The sequence below is a fragment of the Sarcophilus harrisii genome, chromosome 3 (assembly GCF_902635505.1).
Source record: "Sarcophilus harrisii chromosome 3, mSarHar1.11, whole genome shotgun sequence".
NCBI lineage: Eukaryota > Metazoa > Chordata > Mammalia > Dasyuromorphia > Dasyuridae > Sarcophilus > Sarcophilus harrisii.
Genome location: NC_045428.1, coordinates 202,837,221 through 202,857,148, shown reverse-complemented (window position 1 = coordinate 202,857,148; position 19,928 = coordinate 202,837,221).

Here is a 19,928-nt window from a genome sequence, read left to right as displayed (position 1 = left end):
CAATATTTCAGAGTCTGATTCTTTTTGTACAGCAAAATAACGTTTTGGTCATGTATACTTATTGTGTATCTAAGTTATATTTTAATATATTTAACATCTACTGGTCATCCTGCCATCTAGGGAGGGGTGGGGGGTAAGAGGTGAAAAATTGGAACAAGAGGTTTGGCAATTGTTAATGCTGTAAAGTTACCCATGTATATATCCTGTAAATAAAAGGTATTAAATAAAAAAAAAATCTTAAAACTAAAAAAAAAAAAAAATTCAAATTGAAAAGAGCGAAAACAGAAGTAAAATTGATGTGATAGTGGAGAAACAGTGTATAAATCTCAAAAGATCTCACATTCAAGTGAATCAATTATGAGACTAAATTGTGGAATGAATGAGCATATTAAAGGAGAGGAAGGAAGAAAATAAGATACAGGAAAATATGTGATATGCCCAAATCAAATCAAAAGTTGGAAATGAAGGGAAAGTAACTCCTGTTGTGTCTAAGGAAGAACAGACCTTAGAGGACAATGGTATATGAAGCAAAGAAAGAAACAGGAAAGGAAAACGGGAAATCATATTTCAGTAGTGGGAAGAGGTAACATTGATGAGTGTTTCCATGGTGAAAGAGAGGTAGTCTATAAAGAGAGATGGAGGCTATGCAATGAATATAATATTCAAGGATTTGATGCTCAGGGACTTTATTCAACCTATCTCAGGAAAAGGGGAATCAGAACCCTTGAGAATAAATAACACTCAGAAAAGAGAGGTCGTAAGGCAAATGATGAAAAATGAGTGTGGAGAAGGCATTGGTTAACAATGAACTACACAGTCAGAGACATAGGAAAATTCCTCTCTTTGGGTAAAATATCCCATTATCTATAGAACTTGGCATTTCTAAGATTGAGGTACAACAGAATAAAGAGGCTGGAGAACAGTATTTACAAGTCAATAACAGAAATTATTTAGAAGAATCCAAAATAGGTATCTCAGAAGTTTTGATTCCATGAAAAATATAAATATTAAAAAAAGGCAAAATAGGCATAATGGGCATGAATCAAAGAATAAAAGTCTAGAACAGGCCATAAGGGAAGAAAAACAATCAAGAGAACAAGGAAAGAACTTTTTTTACAAAAAAAGTGAACAGAATGAAATTTTAAAAAATCATAAAGCATATTGGAGGGTAGGAGAGGAAGAGATTTTACTTGATTAGTGAGTGGGAGAGAGGTAAAATTAAATATTTAGATAAAAGAAAAAGGAAGTGATAAATGAAACTCCAATACTAAGGAAAGATGTGACATACTGGAAGAGGAAAGGATAACTTAAAGGTGAGGGGAAAAGAGCAGATGAAAACAGGATAGGTTTAAATTAGATTAAGCTAGAATAATTGAAGGAAAAAATATTGCATTTACAGAGAAATTGGGGTGCAGGTGAAGAAGAATCCAACAATAGATAATATATTTCATCCAAACCAGAATCACTCACTTTTATAGAACTTTTTTTCGTGATTATGAAATAAATACAATTTGTTGTGCATTCTAAAGGGATTTCTATCAAGATAAGGTAATTTTGTGAATTATCTTTTAAATATCTACATTTAAAGATATTTCTATCTAAAGAACTAATATCAGTTGTTGATGCTTAATATGCCCTCTCTCCTGGACAATGTTGGAAAACCATTCAAAATTCCTATTCTCTGTCTAGACTTCATCCTATTTGTGCTTTCATTTGCTATTCCCATGTGACAAATTCCAAGAAAAATTGTAATTTTATATTATTGTAAACTTACACATTGTAAGTTAGCATGCAAAATTTGAAACATAAGTTTGACTTTGTAAAATTTGGGGTAATATCTAATCTCACTAGCAACACATTTATAAACCTTCTTTTAGGGTATACAATTTTGTATCTGATGTTAATTGTTGTTCACTTCAAATGGAGATCGTTTAGAAAATGTCTCTTCTGTGACAGTACTGTGCAAGGAACTTGGAATGCAAAGATAAAAATACTCTTAGGGAGCTTATTACGTTATCATTTACCATGTCTTTACATCCTTGAAATGTATCATATTTCACTCCAATCTATTAGTGTTTTAGTAAATAATCAAAAAATTTTCAAAATTTCAGATTGTGCAAAAATGAAAAATGATCTGTCAATCAGCCTCCCTATTTAATATGAGATATTAAGCTCTGTTTTCATGCAGCAAATTTGCCAGCAAATCTTTTTTACCTTCTGATATTTCATTTTAAAAAAGAAGAAATAATTGCTTCATAACCCACTGTAATGTGTCAGAAAAAAGATAGGATGCTACAGTTATGAGATTTCTCTCTGTAACACATATTTCTTTAGGAACAAATTAGATAAAATATATAATAAGGTAAGTGTTATAGCTCATCATATTCTGTATGTTTTAGTAGGCTCTTGGTCTTATGATACAAGATCACATAAAAATGTTCTCTATGATGTAATTTTTAGGGCACCATTTTCAGGTTTTTACTTAGAGGCCTGGGATCCTAAAAACAAAATTAAGAGCTTCACACTCATGCTGATCTGTGAAAAAATCTTGAAGAAAGGTCTAGTACAGAAATTCTTAATCTGTTGGACCCATCAATATTGGGAGCCGACAGAGCATTTCCACATCTGAAGAGGCTTTTCAACTCTGCTTGGTGTGAACAGAGAATAAATGGCTCAATCAAGTGAATGTTTTGTTCTTCTTGCCCCTGAGAGATGTAGTTTCTATATATATATATATATATATATATATATATATATATATATATATATATATATATATATATATATTTAAAGGCATTGTAGGAGCCATTGACTTAAAGGGGAAATTTTTAAAGCAGCAGTATCCCCTGATTTTAATGGAAAGACCATAGAAATCTAGAAAAATAATTTTTATTTACTCCTTTCATTATGGACTTGAATTTTATCTATTCTCATTATTAGGGACCAACAAGGGTAGCTAGTGCACCACTGTGCGCCAACCTTGGATCAAGAAGACCTGACTTTAAAACTGGCCTCCAACATTTACTTAATGTGACCCCAGGCAAGTTACTTAACCCAGTTGTCTGGGGGAAAATACCAGGAACCTGCTTGGTTTAGTGGGAAGAACACTGAATTTTGAGTCAAAGAACCAGGCTTCAAATACAAACTCTGCCACTTGCTACCTGAGAGACCCTGACAAATCAATATCCTTCTTGGAGGTTCAGTTCCCTCCGAGGACCCTTCCAGCTCAAAATCAATGATACTATAATTCTGTTTATTAATATATGGAGGACTGATCTTGTGATTTCATTTGATATAAAAGTCTCCCAGATAAGGAAATTCTCTCCTTTTGTGGAGGTTTGTTCTTTCTTTCAAGACCTGGGACCTTAAGAGGTTGAATGAGTTACCCAGTGTCACACAGCTGGCAAGTTGGAGGCTTAACATGAATCTTTTCCTGGCTTGAAGACTAGTTGTCTATCCACCACATCATTAATTGAGAAACTTTTTTTTAAAATACAATAATAATCACACAAAAATAAAAACACTCAGGCATATGTAAGTTTGAAAAATATAAAAACTGTAAAAATCCATCCCAACTCACATTTTAAAGTCCTGGTTTCTCTAGAATTGTATTAGATTAAAAGCAATACTTTCATTTATACTCTTATTAAAAATATTCCACTATATGAGTAGAAAAAGAGGTAAACTACAGATGTATTGCATGTATAGTATATGTATATGTACATATATATATATACATGCACACATACAGACATACACACACATATACACATATATGCACCTTTGTTAGGACAGTGTTTCTTGGTTCTTGAAGAGGTCAAAAACGACATTACTTTGTTAGAGTCATTGGTTTGGTCTGTTGCTGATTAGACCAATAAAAGCTCAGAATGCTCTATCACAGATCGGGTATAAATAGTTCATGTAAATATTTGGAATGAATTCTCTAACTATGCACGTGTCACATTACTTCTGAGCTAATTCAATTCTGTTTTATTCATTTATTTATATCACAGCACCTTCTCTGATGAGGGCACGCCACTTTGGGCAATCCTGTGCCAGTATATCCCATGTCATACAGTCAATACTAAAGTTCTTTCTTAAAAGACATTTTGAGAGTGTCCTTGTTTCACTTTTTCTGATCACCACATGAGTGCTTGCCTTATGGGAGCTCTCCATAAAACAGTCTTTTTGGCAAGCATAGCATTGGCATTGGAACAATATACAGCACACATGTGTGTATACACACCCACACACCCACACCCACACACACACAAAATGAATGTGGCAAAGAGAGCACAAAAGCATACACAATGCTATTTATTTGATGCATTTACTAATCAATTTCTCTCTCTCTCTCTCTCTCTCTCTCTCTCTCTCTCTCTCTCTCTCTCTCTCTGTAATTTCTCAAGAAACTCCTGTTCTAATTGGGGAAAAGTCAAGACTTAAAGGAATACATGCTGAAATTTTATTTTATTCTGATCCCCCTGACCATTATCCTCTTTTAGTTAGTATAGTAAATTTATAAATAGCCAACATAAAGGAGCAATATCAGGAAATAAGATTGCAAAGGGGGACCTAGAAATCACTTATAAATTGTTCTAAAGATCAAAGAAACATAATTTACAAATTGCATCTTATAATAACCAAAAATCACTTCCTGGTAATATATACTAAATTAGGGAAAGCCATTTCAGCTTTTCTATCCAAGCCTTTTGGTTCTAAGGTATATAAATCTTGGACAACTGTAAAGATCCCACAGTAAAGATCAGCAGAATACCAAATGGTGCTGATAATTTTGAGATGATATGAACATATTAATGAACTATCCCCAAAGTGACATGGACAAGAGCTAGTCTCTTCACCCCAAACCATAAAAAAGCAAAAGAAAAAAGAAACCTAAAACCTGTGCCTTCTAAGCCCTCTTCCATGTCCATCAGGTTTGTGCTGCCCATTGCTACCAACTCTATTTCATGAATACTCAAGTGAATAAGTGATACCGTCTGCTGTGATTTCTGAGCTAGGTAATGAGATAATTGGTAAAGGAAAGATCTATGCTTCTCCTTCTCCTCAATAGAGTTATTGGCAGACGTGGGCAGAGGAGGGCAAGATTCATAGTTCTACACTAAGGTAGGACTAGTGATGATACATACACATTCAAGTATATAAATGCCCTCTAAAATAATGCTTCTATAACTTTTCTATCTATTTGCATTTCATAACTAGCTTTCTTTAATTTTTTCAAGGATTTACTATAGGTATTATTATTCCCATTTTACAGAAGATATAATGAGACACCAAGAGATTAAAAACTTTGTACATTGTCATATATCTAGTAAATATCACAGGTGGTATTTGAATCTACATATTCCTAACTCCAAGATTTCATCCACTAAATCAAGCTACAAATTCACGTCAAAAGATATTCTTCCTCTTGCCATCTTCAATGTTCAACTGGTATCCCCAAAACTTATCTCTAACTTGAAGTAGAGAGAATCTAGGGCAATTATCTGGATAATTCTGGAAAATAACCTGATATTTAGGGAGAAAGAAAAAATCTGTGGGATAGGACCAGAAACATCCATTTTGTTAAGAATAGATTCACTCTAGTTCCTTTTTTTCTATATGTATAAAATAAGATCAGGGCAGCCAGAGGATCAAGCACTGGACTTGAAATCAAGAAGACTCTTTTTTTCTAAATTCAAATCTGGCCTTGGGAATTTACTAGTTGTGTTAACCTAAGTCACTTGACCCTAACTCAATTTCCTCATCTGTAAATGAATCGGAGAAGGAAATGACAAACTACTTCAGAATCTATGCTAGATGATCCAAATGGGATCATGAAAAAAACTCCATATAAGATTACCACTGAACTATAACAATAAAAATAAGATCAAAAGAAATTTAAATAATTCTTTAGAACAGTTGCTGTTAAGAATTTTTTTTCCTTCTCATCTCAGAGAATGAAAAATAATGCTTTAAATTCTTCTTTTCAATTTACCAATACATGAGGTGAAAAAAAAAATGTTAGTCATTTTTCAATTATGACTGACTCTTCAGGGTCCTTTTTGGCAAAGATGATGGAGTGGTTTACCATTTTCTTCTTCAGTTCATTTTACAGATAACTGAACTGAGGCAAATATGGTTAAGTGTCTTGCCCAAGATAACACTAGTAGCTAGTGTCTGAGGCCAAATTTGAAATCAGAAAGACATGTCAGGAAAACGAGTCAGGAAGACTCTGAGTGTGGTGCTTTACCCACTCTAATACCTACCTGCTCAAGTTAAAGACAAATACAGCTTTCAAAACCCAATTAATCTTTTAAGTTTTGAAGTTATAGAGAAATTTTCAGTTAATTGCTTGAAGATATTCTAATCCTTCTTTCCATTCTTTTCCCTTTCATTTAGAACTTCAGCTTTGAAATTGGAAACTAAAATCTTATTTGCTAACAAAAAGGCTTTTATTCACTGAATGTTCATGCTTGGTTTTTTATAGTAAAGTTGTGTAGAAAGCTGAGTTCCTGGAATTCATTTCAAAAATTAATAAAGAAAAGATATTAGAATTGAGCTTTCTAATAGAGAGGTCCCATACACTAGGTAAACAGTTTTCATATTAAATACTATGGGGATTAAAATTGTACAACATACAATAAGAGACTGAAGATGAGCCAATGACACTTTATTAAAGACTCTAATGAAGCTGACCTCAAATCTTCCTCACATTCTGAGATGTCTTCTTCTAGGACCTTGATTTTTATAAGATTTGATGCCCAAATATGCGAAAGAAACAGTAAAAAACAGAATCTCATTGGCTGGTAGGTCTTCTTCTTGAAGTTCAAAAATGACAAATTAACAGGGAGGTCATAGGCTGGGTAAAGCATGGGACAGTTCCACTGTCAAAGTAGTCACAAGATGGTCATAAGATGCTCATCTGCTCATGTTGGACAAGAGAGAATGGTCCAGAGGGAAAGAAAAACAAACCGGAAAACTTTCCATGTAGTTGAGCCACCTCTGCCACTCTGGGCTCAGTCATCAAAACAAGGAAAAACACGGGTGAAAATAGAGGATTTCCTATGATTAAGCAAGTGATCTTATAATTTTTACTTCATAGTTCTGAGACCTAATATAGAGAACTTATAATCATTACCCTTATCGAATCATATCAAATTGATTGATACTGACTGGAATAGAGTAAGGGTACAGATGGATTATTTTTCTCAACGTTTCAAGTAATATTGAATATTCACACTCAAACCAAGGAGATTTAGAAGATTCAAGTTCTCTCTATTAGCAGGTTATTCGAGTGGGTCCTCTTCTAATTCAGAAAAAAAAAAAACTCCATTAGTCAATCATCACATAGAAATTTAGACATAGAACTGCTAGGGACCTCAGAGGCCAGAGAGAACAGCCTTCTTAAATAACAGATGAACAAACTGAAGTTCAGCTCCTCATGCCCAAGATTTGCTCTGCTGAATACTCAGGCTCACATAGAACATAAGTGGGCAATATTTTCTGTCAAACTTCAGAGATAATGCTCTCTCTATTTTACTATGCTAACATTACTTCTTGATCATTAATTAATCACATAGCATTCTGGTAGGAGATATGGGCAATGATTCATCCAGTATTACTTGAGGAGATAAGACTGACTGTCAAACTTTTAAAAAAATAACTAAAAGGCAATAAGTGATAAATAATAAAAAGAATGTTATAAATAATATTTAAAGATAGACAAAAAATAGATAAATAGATAGATAGATGGATAGATAAATATATAGATAACTAGGAAAATAATAAATATTATTGGAAGCCTAATGTTATAGACAATAAATAACGAAAGAATTCTTTTATTCTTTTTCCATATTTTTTAAGCAAGGGACTATGAAGGTTTTCAGTACATTATTTTAAAATTTTCCCTTTTGAGTCTTGGATGCTCTGGCGTATAAATGCCATGCAATCAGGCTCATTATCTGGAGGATTCTGGTTTCATTCTTGACTTGAAAACTAAAAATGTAAAGTTCCACTCTGTCCAAACTCTACTGAACTTATATTCAAGTTCCAGGAACATTTGGAGCCTGGTACACATTTTAAACAAGCTGTGGTCTATTTTGTCCAAATTATAATTTCAAAACAAGCCACCAATTTGGGATAATCAAGAAAACATGGAACAAACAGGGAAGTCTCCATGGTATCTTCTTGATACCATGTCCCCTGGTGGTTTTCTGAACAATATCTTACCACACTAAACAGGTTTGCCCAGTGTTTTTTCCTCAATGTATATTTTTTCTTTTATAATGCATCTATGATTTCATTGCTGTGGAGGATTCCCAGGAAATATAATTCCTCTCCCAATATAGATTGGCACCCTCTCTTCAATTTTGCTTTGAAGCACCAAGAAGTTTAATATCTTGATCAAGGTCAAGGTCAAGGTTTTCCTCACTCCAAAGCTAGCTCTTAACCTACTATACCATGTTTTTTTCTTAAAATTTTTTTAATAAACAATATGGAATTATGCCCAAAGAATTATTACATTACCTATTCCCTTTGACTCAGAATTACCACTGTTTCTAAATATGATTTGTAAAAATGAAAAACAATTTAAATGTTCTAAAATATTTATAGCAGTTCTCTTTGTGTTGGGTAAGAACTAGAAACTGTAGGGATGATGGCTGAACAAGTTGTGGTATGTGATTGTGATGAAATACTATTGTGCTCTAAGAAAAGATGAGTTCAATGATCTTAGAAAAACATGGAAAGACTTGCACAAAATAATGAATAACAGAAGGAGCAGGACCAAGAAAACATTGTATATAGTAACAGCAAAATTATTTTAAGAACAATTTTGAGCAAATTAGTTATTTTGACTAATATAAATACCCAAATTAGCTACAAAGTTATGAAGAAAAACCCTATATGCATCTAGATAAAGAACAGATAAATAGAAATATATATTAGAATAATTACACACACACACAAATGTACATATATATCTTTTTGTGTCTAATGATAGACATTTCTGGAAAGGGGAGGGAAGAAAAAAGACATAAAGAAATGTAAATGATAACTTCCTTATATATTTAAAAGGAATATCAAGTTGGATATTGCACATTTGCAGTTTCATGTGCAATCATTATTTATTATATATTTATTTATATATTATATATTTATTATATAGTCCATAAATTAAAAATAAAATAATATATATTTTAAATGAATTAGATTGTTCATTTTAGTAATGATTAGTAATATTTTATAATAGTGATGATTCTGTTTTCAATTACAACTATTTTTGAATAACATATACTACAGGACAGAGAGGCTATAATATATATTGATTGAAGGATCTGGTATACCAACAAAGATATGGATCTCTGAAGTACTGATATAGTAATTATGATGGAAAAATCACCAAATGCCCTTAATACTGGTGATTTTGTTGAAATGTAACTCCTTCTCTTTTCCCCCACCAAGAGAAGCAAACAACATGGCATATTGGATAGAATACTGACTTCAAAGTTAGGGGGACTGAGGTTCATATTTGACTTTTGATCTTTATTGCCTTTATATTAGAGACTTCAGGCAATTCTGAAAGATACCCACATCAAGCTTGGAGTTTTTATCCCACAAAGCTCATAACTCTTTGATATTTTTAATATTAGATTCCTCTTCAATTTCTCTCCATTCTAGACAAACTAGATTATTAGCTACTCTGTACTTCCTCACTTCCAAAAATAGCTTTAGGTTTCCTGGAATATATATGCTTCTCATCTCTGCTTGTTACAGCTCTTATCTAAATTGATGGTACAATTGAGGTATTATCTCCTTTCTAAATTCTTCTTTAATCTCCTGAGCTGAAAAATGTTCTCTCTTTTCACATTTTCTTAGATCACTTTGTTGATCTTTCTCTTTTCTTGGGGAACTTATCTTTTTCCTTTATAATTGTTAAAACCCCTTTCCCTACTAATTATTTGCTCTCCTGAATCTATTTCATATTTACCGTTCCTAGTGTCTATTTTGCCTCTTCATTTTGCCTTAGTGACCTCTTCTCCCAAATAAAGGTACCTTTTGACAAAAAAAAAGTCATTGTGGATTCTTCATATGTACCTTGCACTTTGCACATTGTATTTTCAACTAGGAATTGTTACTCAGACTCAGAATCAATCCTGTGATTCTTTTTTTAATGCAGAATATTCATTTTAAAAGTATAAATAAAATATTTGCAAAAAAACTATGACATATTGTTCCCCCCCAAAAAAGGCCCCAGGTAGTAAAGATAACTAGAATTTTAAAAATAATAATTATATTAAAAAGTAACCAAAATAACATGATCATATAAGTAGATAAGTAGATGGTGTAATATTAATTTATTTTTTTTTAAAAATCTCCAAAATCACATTTAGAGAACCTTTTAAAAATATTTTTAAATAACTTCCTAATTCAAAGTGCAGCAAAATAGCAAACAAATAATTGAAAAAATATCTTCAGTAAAATATCAGGATAGAAATTTAATTCATAAAAACAAACTTATTTCTATCCTAAGCATGTGAAGAATCTCATCTGTGGAATGGGTAAATGAAAATAGTTTGTTTCAATGACCATGAAAGTAGCTGAAATGGGAATTGTACCATGCTTAGAACCTAGTTAGACCTAGAAGACGCCAAAGTTATCCACTGCATCCTGGACCATCACCTGTTATCCTGACTTTTGTCTTGACTCAAAATCCCATATAGACAGTCAAGTGATAAAGCAGCAATTACAGAAACACTGATAGCTGTAGTCACAACCTTGTAGATAGGTGAGAGGGTCATCTTCTCACTGGACAAAGTCACAATGGGATTTGCCAGCTCTCTATGTCTAGGAAGCCTTTTTGAAAGACCACACTGCTCACTTACTACTGAGAGAAGGGGGCTTAAAAAAAAGGTTTCCTGAAAAAATTGTTTGCTTTATTTAACCCTGGGTGAGTTTGCTGCATCAAGCAGGATTCCACCCAATGTGTCACCACACACACACACACACACACACACACACACACACACCCCTTTGGCAAAAGTGTTTCCATTCACCATCATTATATAAAATGTGCACAAAATAGACACACTAAATCTAGTAGACCACTGAATATTTGAGCATCTCGTAACCTCCTCATCCCCAATGCTATTTTCCATTTATAGAGATTGTTTGTCCTTTATTCTAGAAAAGGACCCTGGGACCTCCCCATCAGGGCAGTGATGCCATGACATCCAAGTGAATTAAATCGAAGTGAGGGAGAGCTGTACAAAGTCACCACCCTTTACTTTCTCTTCCAGAGTCATCTGGATCCAGTGGCCAGATATAGATCAGTAAACTAAGATACTAAAGATACCTCTCTAATCCTATGATTTAAGAATCATATTAATTAAGCTAAGTCTCCTCCATCTCTTTTCCAAGTCTGTGATTCAATATGCAACTTATAGAATGAATAGGCATTTCAAAATTCACCCCTGTTTTACCTTGCAAACATATCAGAAGTCTTCTGGAAAGTCAGGACAGGGATTGGGCTCATTCTCAGTCCAGTTGTTGAGTGACCATCTTCTCCAAGAAAAACTGAACTGGTTATTGAAGAATCCTCCCTGGTAAGTTTTTTTTTTTTGTTGTTGTTGTTGTTGTTTGTTTGTTTGTTTTTAATAAAACTTATTATTTTTCAAAACATATGCATGAACAATTCTTCAACGTTAGCCCTTGCAAAACCTTGTGTTCCAATTTCTGACCCTCCTTCCCTCACACCCTCCCCTGGATGGCAAGTAGTCCAATATATTTTAAACATGGTAGAAATATTCATTAAATCCAATACATGCATGCATATTTACACAATTATTGTGCTGCACCAAAAAAAAAAAAAAATCAAATCAAACCATTAAAAAAAGAAAAAAGAAAAAGAGAAGCAAAATAAAATGCAAGCAAACAACAACAAAAAGAGTGAGAATGCTATGTTGTAAACCATAGTCAGTTCCCACAGTCCTCTCTCTCTTGCCCGTAAGTTTTAATTAAAGAACCCAGGATTTATAAATCTCTAGAATTCACAAGGTAGTCTCCAAATGAGGACATATCCATTTCAGGATTAGTTCACATTCACAGAAAATGGGAAAGATCACTGAAACAGAACAGGGGTTTAATTTAGGAACTTCCACACAAACACATACCCAATTTTCCTCACAGGAAGTAGTAGAATTGAATGATGACATCAAAAAAAAAATCAAAAGAAGACAGACTAGAGCAGAAACACTTCCATTTTTAAAGGTCTTTTGAGTCCCTGGAGCATCCCAATTAATGGCCAATATGGCAAATCACCTAATCAAATCTATAAAACCATAAACATGGAGTCACACTCTTGGCTGGTTACAATCAGAAAACACAACTTTGCATATTTCTGTAAATCTACAAATGTTGATTCTTCTACCCCCAAAAGATAATTAATTTTTTTTTCTATTTGTCCTCTACTTAAGGCTTAGCACTGGAGTTACTTAGTGCATTGAATTAAATTGTTTTTAATTGAATTTTTACAGATAGGGAAGCTGAGGTTGAAGGATTCTATGAAACTTTGATAGGATACCAAAGTTATTTTAAACACTAGACTCGCCTGATTTTAGGTCAAGACTCTATCCAGGTTGCTTCATTTACATAAATGTCAGCCATTATTATATATATTTATTTTATTTTAAAATGAAATTTTGATGATGTTATTACATTTCAGTTTTATTAATATAATTATTTAGTTTTGAGTTTAAGTAAATTGCAATGGCCTGCTCCAGTTTGAGGTTTTTGGTTCAAAGTTTCTGATTACATGAGAGAGTTCCAAAGTCCAGCCATTAACACTCTCTCTGGAGTATCCTAATCATCCCCAAACATGCTAACAAAAGCTTTTACAAATGTAGTTGCTTGCTCTATTAGCATCTTAGTACAGTTAACAGCCTCAAGTAAGTGTTCTTGATAAAATAAGAGCATAATCACTCTTTAAAATCAAACTTCAGAGTAGGTTGACAAAATCTTCTATCCAAAGGATCTGTAATCAGACTCTCCAGATATTAATCTTAGCCCTTGGGAAATTTAAAGGGCAGGAGCAGCCAAGTTTTGTTAACCATTAAACAAAGGGTTTCTGGATTAAAGATATACTACTAAATCTAGGTCTGGAAAATGCTTAGCTTTTAAAGAGGCCTTTCCATTCTTAAAGACACTCCCTCTTTCCCTTCCCCCTTGGCATTTTAGAATAATCTTTTAAAAGGGTATCTCCCCTTGACTTTTTTTTTCTTTTTCTTATAGGTTGATTCACCTGAGCCAAAATATATGGGCCCTACTCCAGGGGGCAAAGTTTACATAAAAAAACTTGGAGAATTTGACTGAATCTTTAAAGGAGGATGCATTACACTGGAATTTATTCCAGCAATTATCTATTGAAGAGCAAAGAGTCATTATCTCAATAAATTTACATTTCACTTTGGTTTCAGGCTAGGGTGTCTCCTACCTTTGGGGTTCTAATCAAGGAAAATAGCTACATCTTCTCTTCCAATTATAGAATAATGTTTAAAGTCTATTTTAGAAAACAGGGTACTAAAATAGTAACCTGAGCATTTTTGTGTCCATTTTCAATTTCACACAGTGCATTAGGGATGCTTTCTATGTCATCTTTTGTTACTTTTCCAGGACCATTCAGGAAGACAATATTTTTAAACAAAAAAAGGATTTATATGCATAGCAACTCAAACACTCAACAATTCAAGGCTTCTATTAGTCATCCTTAGAAGCTGAGCTTCTTCTTTCCTTTAGACTTCTAACAAAACATCTCCCCCGGCCTCCTTTGATGAATTAAGACTATCACAGCTATACCAATGTTAGTTTTCTTAGTATCCAAGTGTAGATATGTGTTAAAAGTCTAGCAGCTGTTGTGTTACTCATCACCCAGTGCTCTATTTCTTGCCTTTTGGATCAAGTCTGGTGACTGCCAGATCTGCTTGGTCAGATATTGTTGTTGTGTTTTGAAGAGAACCAATGACATTATAATATGATGTGTTGACTCAGGTTTGAGTTGGGTTTAAGTGAGGTAAAGTTGCACAAAGTCATAACCTTCATTTTCTCTTCCAGAAACATCTCAAATACATAGCAAGACCTGGTGATGGCCCAGGAAGCATTGGATACCTTTGATTTCTTCTATGTCTCACTAAAGCTCTTCATGGCCATTAAAATAAGTTGTTTTCATTTGCTCATTCTGATGGGATCCTGAGTAACTAGGTGAGGTTGACAGGGAAATACTGAAGTATTGATGGAATTACTCCCTGAGGCAAGCAGGGAAGGACAATGATTGGGGATCATTTCATTCTTATAATCTCACCCCCTATGGAGGGTTTGAGTAGTCCCATCTTGCTGAGTTCATTTAGAAATATAAATTACATTAAACCACTGAGATTAAATTTCCCCTATAAATCTGTCCATGTCTCATGTCATCTTTGATGTACTCTTTTGTGTTAAGCCAACCATGGTGTTCAGCTTCAGGATGTCTATCTAATGAGGTTAGGAAGGGTCCCCAAAAATTTAGGGTCACAGATGGATATTGCTAGGTGTCTCAAAAGATTTCGAGGTTTGAACTCATTTCTTGATCAAGGGTCAAAGTTTTATTGTAATTATAACACCATTACAAGCAGACTAAATTCCAAAAGAATTTAGCAAAGTACTAAGAGAGAGGAGACAGCTTTATCCAACTTCCTATCATTGACATGCTAATTCTATGGCCCAGAGGTAGGGCCAGAAGAGTGGTCTTCTTCAGAATTTGGTTCTCACTGACTAACAGATTATCACTATTATCTCAGGAGTTTGGTCAGTGGGACTATCCTGAGGCCAAAAGCTATCTGATGGTCAGCAATGAATTGAGGTCTATTCAGAATCAGACAGATTGTTGTTCTTAGATTAGGAGCGTGGGAGGTCCCAGAGACAAACTCCAAAGCCAGAAGATTCAAGATTACTGACTTATTGTTAGAACAGAAGTCTCCCTAAAATCTGGGGACCTCAAAATCATTGCTATATTACATCATTTTCATTTCCCCTCCCCATTACCCCACCATGCCTTATAGTTTCTTTCTCCTTCTTATAGCTAACTCTTTTAGTGTGCTAATCCCTCTTAGGATTCAGTCTGTCAATTAAGGGCATGCTCCCACCTCATAGAGTATTCCCTTTCTAATGTTAAGTATTGAAACCTTGCTATGTGCTCTTCCAACTCTATTTCATATTTAACATTCCTGGTGTCTATTGCATTTCTTCATTTTGTCTATAACCTCTTCTCCTAAATAAACCTTTTGCTAAAGAAAATGGCCTCTGAATTCTTCACATGACCAAACCTCAATATTTGGTGCTGAACCCTGAACACATCATTTGGTGCCAAAATCGCTCTCCTAAATCACAACAATCCCACATGAAGGCAGTCCTTGCATGCTTGCTCATACATACTTTCTCTAACTCACTTCCTAATATCACTCAACATCTTATAGCTTAGAATTTAGCTAGTCTAATTCCACCTCTCTTTCTTAGAGGGGAAGAAACTAAGGATTGCGGAAGTCTAATTATGTTCCCAAAGGTAAACACACAGGATCATAAATTTAAATGTGGAAGAAGAAATGGACTTGTTCAAAGATAACATAAGTTGTGTCAGAAGCAGAAATCAATCCTCAAGTCCTCCTACTCCAAATGAACTGCTTTTTTCTATTCATATGGAGGATCAGGGCAGGAATTTGAAGGTGTATTATTATTACACAATATTGCCTTTCTGTATATCCCTTCTCATTCTTTTAAAATATTCATTCAACAAATAACTATTAATGTGTCTACAATATGTACAATACTGAAGTAAGCTCTAGTGGGATTGTAATACTACAAGCAGAAAATGAAAAGCGAAAAGTATGAACAAAGTACTAAGAGGCAAAGGTCATATCCAGTTCATTTTTTTTTATGGAGAAATTTTTTATGGAAATTTTATGGAGAAAGTGACAATTGTGTTTGGACTTTTAAAAAGGCATTTGGATTTTGTTTGTTACACAAGAGGGAATTATTGAAAGTTTTGCAGGGAGAGAAATGATGTGATCAAAAAAGTATTTTTGTAATTTTTTTTTTGCTGGTTATACATGTATTATTAACTTTTTAAATACATATTTCTTTATGAATCATCTTGGGAGAGAAAAATCAGAAGAAAAACAAAGGGAAAACCATGAGAAAGGGGAAAAAAAACAACAGCAGAAGTGAACATAGCATGTATTCATTTACATTCAATCTCCATAGCTCTCTTTCTGGCTGCAGATGACATTTTCTATCCAAAGTTAATTGGAATTGCTTAGATCATTAAACTACTCAGAAGAACCAAATCTTCCATAGTCAATCTTCCCACAATTTTGCTATTATTGTGTACAATGTATTCCTGATTCTGCTTGTTTCATTCAGCATTAGTTCATGTAAATCTTTTTAGGCCTTTCTAAAATCAGCTTGTTCATCATTTTTTCTAGGACAATAATATTCCATTACTTTCATATATCACAACTTATTCAGCCATTTCCCAATTGATGGGCATCTATTCATTTTCCAATTTTGCTACCACAAAAAGAGTTGCTGTAAAGACTTTTGCACATGTGGGTCCTGTTGCCTCCTTTTTGATTTCCTTGGGATATAGATCCATCAGTGGCACTGTTATTAGTGTCCCAGGTTTCCTGCAGTCCCCTCCAACATTTATCATTGTTTTTTTCCTTTCATTTTAGCTAATCTGAGAGGTGTGAGGTGGGATCTCAAAGTTGTTTTAATTTGCATTTCTCTAATCAATAGGAATTTAGAGCACTTTCTCATATGGCTTTAATTTTGTCATCTAATAATTGTCTGTTTATAACCTTTGGCCATGTATCAATGGGAGAATACTTGCATTCATAACTTTGAAAGAATTCTTTATATATTTTAGAAATGAAACCTTTAATAGAAACTCTAGTTGTAATTTTTTTTCCCCCAGTTTTGTACTTCCCTTTTAATCTTGTTTGTGCTGGTTTCATTTCTAAAAACCCTTTTTAATTTAATATAATCAAAGTTGTCCATTGTCCATTTCAAAATGTTCTCTGATTCTTCTTTGGTCACAATTTTCCCCCTTTTCCAAAGATATGATAGATAAATTTTCCTTTGCTGTCCTAATTTGCTCACCCTTTACATCCAAATCATGTACCCATTTTGACCTTATTTTGGTATTGCGTGTGAGATGCAGATCTGTGTCAAGTGTCTGACACAATATTTTCCAATTTTCCCAGCAATTTTTGAAATAGTGAGTTCTTATCCTATAAGCTGGAGCTTGAGGGTTTATTAAATACTAGATTACTATGGTCATTACTATGTCATATGTATCTAACCTATTCTACTGATCTACCACTTTATCAAATGGTTTAGATGACTACAGCTTTATAATATAGTTTTAGATTTAGTACTGCTAGACCACCATCCTTCGCATTTTTTTTATTAATTCCCTTGATATTCTTGACTTTTATTCTTCTAGATAAATTTTATTAATTTTTTCTAGCTTTATAAAATAATTTTTGGCAGTTTGTTATGGCACTGAACAAGTAGACCAATTTAGGTAGAGCTGTCATTTTTATTATATTAACTTGGCCTACACGTGAGCAATTGATAATTTTTCCAATTATTTAGATCTGACTTTATTTGTGAGAGAAGTGTTTTGTAATTGTGTTCATATAGTTCCTGGGTTTGTCTTGACATTTTATTTTGTCTACAGCTATTTTAAACAAAATTTCTCTATCTCTTGCTGCTAGGTTTTGTCAATAATATATATAAATAGAAAATATATAGAGAGAAATATATAGAAATACTTTGTCAGTAATATAAAATATAGAAATTATTTGTGTGGGTTTATTTTATATCCTGCAATTTTGCTAAAGCTATTAATTCTTTCAAGTAGGTTTTTGGATGATTTCTAGGATTCTCTGATATATCATCTGCAAAGAGTGATAGTTTTATCTCCTCATTGTCTATTCTAATTCCATTAATTTATTTTTCTTTTCTTATAGCTAAAGCCAATATTTCTAGCAAAATGTTAAATAATAATGATGATAATGAGCTTTGTTATTTCACCCCTTATCTTATTGGGTATGCATCTAGCTTCTCTCCCTTAAAAATAATGTTTGCTGTTGATTTCAGATAGATACTACTTATTATTTTAAGGAAAACTTCCTTTACCCCTACACTTCCTAGTGTTTTTTAATAGAAATAGGTGCTGTACTTTTTCAAAAGCTTTTTCTGCTTCTATTGAGATTATCATATGATTTCTATGGGTTTTGTTATTGATATGGTCAAATATGGCAATAGTTTTCCTGATACTGAATCAGTTCTGCATTCCTGATATAAATCTCACTTGGTCCTGCTGATAAATTGTTGTAATCACTTTGCTAATATTTTATTTAAAATTGTGCATTGCAGCAGCTAGGTGGTGTATTGGATAGAGCACCAGCCCTGAAGTCAGGAGGACCTGAGTTCAAATTTGATCTCAGACATTCAATGCTGCCTAGCTGTGTGATCCTGGGCAAGTCACTTGACCCCAATTACCTCAGTAAAAAACAAACAAAACAAAATTTTTGCATCAATATTCATTAGGGAAATTGGTCTGCAATTTTCTTTCTCTGTTTTGGCTCTTTCTTGTTAACAGTATCATATTTGTGTCATAGGAGGAATTTGACAAGCCTCCTTTTTTACCTATTTTTCCTAATAGTTACTTAGTATTAGAATTAATTATTCTTTAAATGTTTGGTAGAATTCATTTATAAATCTATTTGACCTTGGAGATTTTTTCTTAGGAAATTCATTGAAAGCTACTTCAATTTTTTTTTCCTAAAATTACTATTTAAGTAATTTATTTACTCTTCTGGCAATCTGAGCAATTTATATTTTTGTAAATATGCATCCATTTCAGTTAGTTTGTCAGACTTGCTGCCATACAGTTAGGCAAAACATATCCTAATTACTGCTTTAATTTCTTTTTTATTGGTGATAAGTTCATCCTTTTCATTTTTGATGTTGGTAATTTCTTTTTTTTCTGATCAACTTAACCAAAGGTTTGTCTATTTTGTTGTTTGTTTGTTTTTTTTTTTTTTTCATAAAACCAGCTATTACAGGCTTCCTGATTCCAAGGTTGGTACTCCAGCCACTGCATCATTTAGCTGCTTCAAGAATGCCAGAGAGGAGGAGTTAAAGGTAGTTCCAAGATCTCAAGATTGGAAAGAGGGGTAAAATAATGGCACCATAAATAGGTGACTGGAAAATTAACGTGTTAATTAATACACTAGACAATCAGGAAGCAATAATTTCTATTAATTGGGGGAGTCAAGAAGCATGTGTATGTATATATCTATCAATCTATATTTATATATGTGCATATCTATATCTATCTATCTGTCTATATATAGTATAAATACGGGCAAAATAGATAAATGCAAAATAGTTGTAGATAGAACAGACATTGGTGGGGGTGATACTAGCTTTTGGGAAATTAGGAAAGGATTCATAAAAAAGGTGGTACCTGCGAAAAATGAGTTAGTTTTTAGGCACTTTAAGTTTGAAATGCTGGCATGACAACCAAGTTTTATGTGCTGCAGATTCATACATCTCATCAACATAAGCAATTGCATCTTATGTACAAAATGTAGCGTTCTAAAATATAGCCTTCCCCACTAGGCAGCCATTTCTGTGGTAGCTCTCTAATATTTTTGTTTTTTCCTCATGTGGTAAAATTAGAATTGAAAGACAAAGTGGTATAGCTGATCTGAGTTAGGAAGGCCTGAGTTCAAACCACACCTCAGGCATATACTAGTTGTGTGATCAATAGCCTGTAAGGCTATAAATTGAAGAACTAAGGTCTCTAAACTCTTCTGTTAAAAGAC